Source organism: Carettochelys insculpta, chromosome 8 (genome assembly GCF_033958435.1).
Source record: "Carettochelys insculpta isolate YL-2023 chromosome 8, ASM3395843v1, whole genome shotgun sequence".
Classification (NCBI taxonomy): Eukaryota; Metazoa; Chordata; order Testudines; family Carettochelyidae; genus Carettochelys; species Carettochelys insculpta.
In genome coordinates, this window is record NC_134144.1 from 63,775,163 (window position 1) to 63,784,214 (window position 9,052).

Here is a 9,052-nt window from a genome sequence, read left to right on the forward strand (position 1 = left end):
AAATAAAGCAAAAATAAAAATTGAGCTAAATCTAAAATAATGTGGTGACTGTTTCCCAACTCCCAACCCCCGATCCAGGCCTTGACGTTCATTCACCATAGAGATAGATTTTTTAATTTACCTTCTAAAAATCTTCCGGGCTGGATACTCAGCTGATATGAATTGGAACAGCCAGCAAGGCTATGCCAATTTGTACCATTAAGATCCAAATTATACCATTATTATACCATTAAGGATCTGCCCACACTTTTTCATAATCTTGCCTCTGTGCAATCTTCTTGGTTTCATTCTTCCTGTTTCAAAGGTTGCCGTGTGTCAAGTACCGGACGTCTCATTGCAACCAATGGCATTTGTGGAATGGCTTCTAAGCTCTGAAGTACAAAGTGCCAGACGGATCCCATGCTCAGGTGGGGGCACTGACAAAAACAGTTACTTAAGATAAACCCCTGCTTCTGAATGCCCTCCAGAGCCTGGTAATCAAGATTTTTCATAAACATTCCCTGGATCAAAGGGACACTGAAGCTGCGTCTACACGTGCACGCTACTTCGAAGTAGCGGCACCAACTTCGAAATAGTGCCCGACGCGTGTGGCTATGGTCTATGGTCTGAAGAAGTGGGTGTGTCCCACGGAAGCTCACCTAATAAATTATTTTGTTAGTCTTTAAAGTGCTACTTTACTGCTCTTTTGTTTTGATAGTATATAGACTAGCACAGCTTTCTCTCTGTTACTAATTTAAAAAGGCAAATGGCTTGCTTTTCAGAGGTGTTCAACTGCACTGAGCAGTGGCTGGGGTGGGGTGGAGGACACTGCTGCTGAGAAGATGTGTGTAGGGCCATGGGGAAGACATGCAACTGAACTTCACCCTCTGAACTGAGCCTCTGAAGAGCCTTCTCCCCCTCCCCCACGCCTTCCCTTGTGGAGTCCACTGCATCAGCCACCCTGGTAGAGATGTTGGGGTGAAGGGGGAAGAGCGTGATTAGGATGTAGGTACAAAGGGAATGCTACCGGGGATGGTTGGGCTGGCCTATAAGACATCTGGACACCTATTGCCTGGAGGATGCGTAGTGAGAGACTTTCACTCTGTTACCAGCTGTCGTGGAGCTGATCTCCATGATTGACTATCAGTAAGCCACAGAGACCTGCTCCAAGCTCTGCTGATTCAGGTTCTGTGCCTCCTCAGAGCTTCCTTGACAGCCTGTCAGATGGCTCAGGTCCAGTCATTCTACAGCAGGGAAAAGGTCTCCCTAGGATTCCTGCAAGGAGGAGTACAGGGATGCTGGAATAGCCTGCCTGTTACCTTGAAAACTGTTTTGAGACAACGGGAGTGCTTTTTAGATGCAGACAGCTATTTCAGGATACCTCTGTATCTCAAAATAGCACCCACCGTGTAGACATAGTCTGGGTCACCATACTCCTCACGAACTCATTTGAGTGGTTCTGTTTCTTTTGTGTAAGTATATAGCAAGGTTTCATGAATCTGGAGACTGCTTGTTTCCTTTTTCCCATAAAAATACCATGTACCATGTTCCCCAGGAAATCTGAGTACTTCTGGACAGGGAAGTGGCATCTGCAAAGGAGACCAGGGACACTATATTTTCATTCCACAGAATAGAACTATGGTTCTGACTGAGCCTTCGAGTTTTAGCTTTATTTATTTTTAGGGAAGGTCTTCCAGACAGATCAAACTCAGCCCTGACAGCAGGGTTACAGACCAAGCAGAGCCACTTCCAAACTTTAAATGGCAGAGAAGAGCTTATAATTGACCTCATAGTTGATTATGTTGACACTTATCTTGCCAGATGATGAGGCAAAGTGTTTATCTCAGAAATCTCCTTTGTTCAGGCTCAGTTCAACTCCGTTTGTGTGGTTCCCAGCTGTCTGCAGTTACCTTTTACTTTTCTCTACTGAAGTGCATGTCTTGGCCTAGCATGTGTATCCCACTGAGCATATGGAAAAAATCATTTGCTTATATGACCAATGCAATTATGAGCAGAGGATTACATTGCCATAATTTTGCAGCAAGTTTATAGTTGGTATTAAGCAAGCTCGCATCATTGTGTCTCAAAGTCTAAAGAGGAAGCAAAAACAAATTAACATCATCCATTTGCTGCCATTTGCAATTCTGACGTCAGTTAGGGGTTGAACTCTGCACTTATTAGAACAATCTTAAATGAGCAGACATTAGAAGAGAAATCACTTCCTCACAGGATTACCGGAGAGCTACCTCAAAAAATGAAAACCTACGTGTCTCTCGCTCTTCTGCTCGGCTTTGCTTTCTCTGACAAGAGAGGTAAGAAACACTACCTTCTATTCTGGGACTTTGAAATAATAATGCAAGTGATCTGCTTCTGTGAATGGATAACATTTTCTTGGTGGCGCAATTACTAAGGTGCTTCCTGAAAGAATGAAATATTCTGTGGAAGAAGGGTTACATTTCAGTGTTTTTTTATTTCTGATTAATGAAGGGGTGGAAAAATTTCAGTGAACCCAAGTTTTACCCGTTCATGAACCCAGACAAAAACATGGTTGTTTGTGATTAATTCAATGCACAAAATTGTAATCTGTTTGCCAGACCTCTGTACTGGAGCATAGTGATTTAAGGCTTTATTAGAAAAGATAAGAAGCAGGGTTGTTTTGATCAGTAAATGAGTAACACATCTACTTCAACTCCGGAGAACAGAGTGCTGGATGTGTCCTTTGTTTTAATAAAACACTTAATCTTTTGAAAGAATAATCTTCATAAAATAAACCAGTTCAACGCCAGTTGACTCAGGCAAGGATTGAGTCCTGCCCTGTTGAAGTCACTTGAGTTTGACATTTGGGTACACAATTAATTAAAAAGGACAACGATATGTATCTGTTATTATCCATAGCACCTAGATTTAAATATAAAAAAGTATCAAATCACCAAATGCCAGGAATATTCAGAGTGAAATCTGAGAGCCAATGCTTAACCCACTTTATTTGATGTAGCATTGTTACCGGTACAAGATAATAATGAGACAGAGGATCTACCTTAGCTCCTTCCTTCCTGATTTTTTTAAGACAGGAGTGCATTCAGAAGAGGGGCAAGGGTGGGAATTAACAGGAGCTTGGAGGGCAGCTGGCTGGTGGTATGCAATGCTTTCAGGCTATGTGAGCTGAGTGGAAGATGTAAGTTCAGTAACTATGGTGACACACTCAATGCGTTATGTAAACCAGTCACTGTGCCACAATCATGTCTCCCAATACCATTGTAGATGCTTGACGATCCGCTGAAGTAAAATGCTACATAATACCACCTCGCTCTCATTATTTCCAGGAGGCACTGTACAAACACGAATAGCACAAAGTCCAATGGCTTGTACCTAAATTCGACATGGAGACGTAGGAGCTGCTGTGCTTGTTCCCAAAGCTTTAATTGTAAAAGAAACCCCTTTCTGAGTTGTTTGAGGGCAGCAATCTCTATCTTGATAGTGCGCCGGGGATTCTCGATTTCTGCTGTGCCCCAGGCCCCACTCCCAGCCCTGCCCTGCCTCCTCCTGTCTCTGCTCTACACCCATCCCATTCCACCCCCACCCCTGAGCTCACTCCACCTGCTCCTCTCTCTCCCCCTGCTTCTCCTGCATGCCACTGAGCAGCTGATCCATGGTGGGCAGAGGCGCTTGGAGGGACGGACAGGAGCAGATCAACTGGGCCACCCGTGGGTGTTGAGCACCTACTGTTGTTTTTCCATAGGTGCTCCAGGCCTGTAGTCCTCACAGTGTCAGAGCCTATGACCTTGTGAGGGAAATTTAACCCAGTGCAGAGGACATGCACAAGAGTCTCTGCATCATATTAATCCCTGCTGAATCCTGTCTCACCATGGGCTCTTTCATTGACCTAAGCAGGATTTGTTCAGGGATACTATGTCTTAAGTCCTGCTCACCCATAATGAACATGGTAAAACTTTACATGCCCCACACAACCAGGGTAAAGACACAGCTGCAAGAAGCCTTCTTTGTTCTATGGCATGTCATTTACCTGTCCTTTCTTTCTGTACTAGCAGGTCCTCAGCTTAAAACACTGTCTCCACCACTTGGCTCTTTTGTTCTCATTGTCAGCAGGTTCAGCCAGGGAGACTGGAGCATGAATATATTCTGCTCCCACCTTTGCTTGCGTCAGCTGCAACCAACTCCCAAGTGCGGTCCAACCATAGTTCATATCCACTGAGATCAGCCCGACTGCAATATTCCACTGAGACCAAAGAGCACTCACACCCAACAAGCAGGAGCAAACCATGAAATTTGTATGGCCGCCTTGTTCTAGGTTTCACATTCTTCATGGAGTTTGTAGCAAACCTCAAACCTCAAACGTTTACCACCATTTCCATAAAAAATTATGCAAGCAGGCACGGGGAAGCTGCTTGTTTTAATCCAACTCTGTGGCTGAATACACAATTTCAGTCTTCAAGGGGTGTCCCTTTGGCATTGTGCTTGACCCTTAAATTTAACTTTAAATTAGGAGAACCTTGTTTCCCTTTTTGGAGTATCAAGACGGTTTATAATGGAAACAGTGTCACACTGATTAACTGCAATAGCTGGGCCTTATCTAATAATGCAAGGGGTACGGCCTTCCTTCAGCCTGAGAGTAATACATAGCAAAGCAAGTCTTGCAGACCATGCGCCAACCATAGCAACCAACAGGACTGATGCGCCAACCATAGCACATCAATTCTCTGACGTACTAGAGCTCAACCAGGCAGGCAGGGGAGGGGAAAATAATAGGGGGATACAGCCCCTTAAAGGAGAGAGATGGAATGTCTCAGTCAGTTCTTCCAGGTGCACCTGAGAAGTCCCACAGCACCACTTCCTACCTCTCCACACTCTCTTCAGTTTGTAGCGTCGTATCACAGCCTCCTTTCTCTCCAGTGGGAGTGCCCAACTTCTTGCACCGGCTCAGTCTGTTGCCTGAGCATTCACAGCCACTTCTTCATGTCCAGGCAAAGGGAGGGGCAGCCACCTCTCCTCTCCTCCCCTCCCAGCTTGGTCTTGCCGATGGTCCAGACCCCTCTCCTCTGGGTTGCTTGTCCCCAGAAGCAGCAAACTGGTTTCAGTTCTAGCCCACAGCACCTGCTAAGAAGTGCTCAGCTTCTGAAAGAATGCCAGTCCTGGGTTTCTTTGGAGCAGGCATATTGAGGCTGGAAATTAGGAAATGCAAAACAAATTAGGTATGGGAAAATATTTTTAAATTTTGTGTTTTTATAAATTTGTTATTTTTACAGAAAACTACTAGAAAATAAAAATAGCTAACATTTGACAGGTTTTTTAATTGGAAGTGTTTTTGTATCTTTTGAGGACAAATCTGCTTAGTATTAAGAACGATACTGGTAAGTTGGCTCTTCATATGATGTGCAGCCTCACGTGAATTCTCTGAACATAACTGGTGCTGAAACAATCTGAATCAACTCCAGTTGTTTTGGCTCTAGTCACAGAATAACACCTATACTATTATGAATCCATTAAAAATATGCATATACCTACCATCTAAATGCTATTTAAATAATTTAGTATTTTTGATACATACATAATTTCCTATATAATATTTTAGAAGGAAAAATATCGCTGGCATCACATTTTTTTTCATGGAACACCTATTCACATCACGTGGAACTGTGTTCCGCAGAACACAGATGAGAAACACTGGCACAGAGAACACTTTACTTGAGATATTAGCACTGGTCAAATATGCATAACAAATGGACAAGACCCTCACACCATAATTGTGGGGAGCTAACTGGCAATAAGCTACATCCCTTTGGAATTTGTCATCTTGCTACTGCGGAATACAGTCACCAAGGCATTCCACTCTGGTGACAATCTCATTGTTTGTTCCTGCTGATGCCCCCCAGTGGTTTTAATATATCTTATTCTAACGCGTTGATTAGTAACAGAGAGAAAGCCGTGCTAGTCTATATACTACCAAAACAAAAAAGCAGTAAAGTAACACTCTAAAGGCTAACAAAATAATTTATTAGGTGAGCTTTTGTACGAAAGCTCACCTAACAAATTATTTTGTTAGTCTTTAAATTGCTACTTTACTGCTTGTTTGTTTTTATGCTAACGTGGTAACATTTAATGTATGTATACTAATATTTTAGACATTAACATAACAAATGGAAAAGCACCCCTCCCATTTTAAAGGAAATTAAAATTTGCATTTATCTGATTTAGGCTCAGAAAAGCAGGAGGAATGGAATTAACCGATTAGTAAACCTGGAGGGATTAGATTTTTATTGCTAAATGTTGGTAAATGACAATTTCACTAGACATTGACAGCAAGCCAATTTCACCAGACATTGACAACAACAAAATCCATCTGTACCATTTGAAGTTTACAGAGAGCCAAAGTAAAAAAAAAAATGCTACTTGAGAACTTTAGTATTTGATATAAGAATATTTACTTTTTAAATTTTGATGCCTGATGTTAATTATATTTTATGGTTTATAAAGTTTTTGCTTTTTTTAATCTGACCAGGTGCTGTTAATACAAGTTATTTTAACATGCCTCTGTTATTTCTCACAGCTGTGAAAACATGTATCAACCAACATTTTCAAAAAGCTTAAAATCACACACATGTATTATATCAAAATTATTTTTAAAAATTGAATGCTGTCACTCATATTGATAAATCTATGACTTAAAATCACCTGTCACAAGTATATTCCTACAGAAAAATTGTAATTGCTACTAGTGATGATATAATTGTGCAGAATCAATAGAGAAGCTGCTGATGTGAAAGAGACACTTTCAATCTGAAATTTAATTTAGAAATTTATACACACCAGTCAGTTTAACATCTGTGCCAGGAAAGATAATGGTGAAAGTAATTAAAGAATTCATCTATACACATCTGGAAGAAAATAAGGTAATAGGTAACAGCCAGCATGGATTTGTGAAGAACAAATCATGCCAGACCAATCTGATAGCTTTCTCTGACAGGATAACAAGTCTTGTGGATAACAGAGAAGTGGTGGATGTGGTACACCTAGACTTTAGTAAGGCATTTGATATAGTCTTGCATGATCTTCTTATCAATAAACCAGGCAAATGCAACTTAGATGGGGCTACTATAAGGCGGGTGCAAAACTGGCTGAATAACCGTTCTCCAAGACTAGTTATTAATGGTTCATAGTCAAGCTGGAAGGGCATAAACTAGTGGGGTTACCCTGGAGTCTGTTTTGGGATGGGTTCTATTCAATATCTTCACCAACGATTTAGATATTGACATAGAGAGTATACTTATTAAATTTGCAGATGATATCAAGTTGGCAGGGGTTGCAACTGCTTTGGAGGACAGGGTCATAATTCAAAATGATCTGGACAAACTGGAGAAATGGTCTGAGGTAAACAGAATGAAGTTTAATAAGGACAAATGCAAAGTACCCCACTTAGGAAGGAACAATCAGCTTCATACATACAAAATGGGAAGGAGTCTGTCTAGGAGGGAGTGCTGTGGAAAGGGAGTTAGGGTCATAGTGGACCACAAGCTAAATATGGGTCAACAGTGTGATGCTGTTCCGAAAAAGCAAACATGATTCGGGGATGCATTAAAAGGAGTGTTGAGAGCAAGACACAGGAAGTCATTCTTCTGCTCTACTCAGTGCTCATTAGGCCTCAATTTCAGTATTGTGTTCAGTTCTGCGCACCACATGTCGAGAAAGATGTGGAGAAATTGGAGAAGGTCCAGAGAAGAGCAACAAGAATGATTAAAGGTCTAGAGAACATGAACTCTGAGAGAAGACTGAAAGGACTGGGCCTTTTTAGTTTAGAAAAGAGGAGATTTAGAGGGGACATGATAGTTGTTTTCAAGTGCCTGAAAGAGGGTTACAAGGAGGAGGGACAAAAATTGTTCTCTTTGGCCTCTGAGGATAGGACAAGGAGCAATGGGTTTAAACTGCAGCAAGGGAGGTTTAGGTTGGACGTTATGAAAAACTTCCTGTCAGGGTGGTTAAACACTGGAATAAATTACCTAGGGAGGTTGTGGAATCTCCATCACTGGAGATACTTAAGAGCAGATTAGATAAACATCTATGGGGAATGGTCTAGATGATGCGTGGTCCTACCAGGAGGACTGGACTCAATGACCTCTCAAGGTCCCTTCCAGCTCTAGTGTTCTATGATTCTATTAAATTATGCTTCAAGGAAGCATCAGGTGTCAGAATTTCTGGAGTCCTCATCCAATCACTTCCCCAAGCATCCAGATCTTTGTCCCAGTCTTTATATCCAGACAGTCCCAATTCTGGACCTGGTCCCAGTCTCTGCCTTCCTTTCTCAAGAATTCAATCTGAGGCAGATGCCTAACCTGGAAAATTTCAGCCCAAGCAGATAGAGTTCATCAAAATTACAAGCAGCTCCAAACAAGGTCCTAAAATGGAAGTGCTTAGCAACTGTAGAAAAATAATTATTCCTCATAACTGATAGTGATTGTGATGCAACTGTGGAGATTCAACACAGACAGGGATGAATTTTACTGATGGTGTGGGTGATGCCATATTTCATTCCTGCATCAAATCTGGTAACTTAGAGCAAATATTGTTTCAATCTGTAGTTACATTTATGTTAGATGTTCATGTTTCATACATGGACATATTAAATTGGCAAGGACATCTCACTTCCCAGGGGCTGGGAAGTTTAAAACTGCCATGAGCAATTCACCTATCCACTAATCAGAGCTGATCTCCCGAGCTGTCCTGGATTTATCTCTTTTGTAGGAGATTCTGTTGCAGCTTTCACAGCTGCACCAGGCAAGCAGAAGGAATAGGAGTGGGGAGTGAAATACCTGCTGCTGAAAAGCATCAGACACAGCTGCGGTGCTGAAGACCATTCATTATTACTGTGAACCAATTACAGGTGTGAACATGATCTGAAAGGATGCTATGGCTCTTTGTGGTCTGCCAAGCTGCTGTTTGAGCACAGGGCACTGACAGTCCCACAACTTGTTCCTTCTAGTGCCCCCTAGTGCTTCTTTTTAGTATCTAATCTGACCCTGGAACTCACAACTACAGCAAGTAAGCCAGATGAATGGAACTG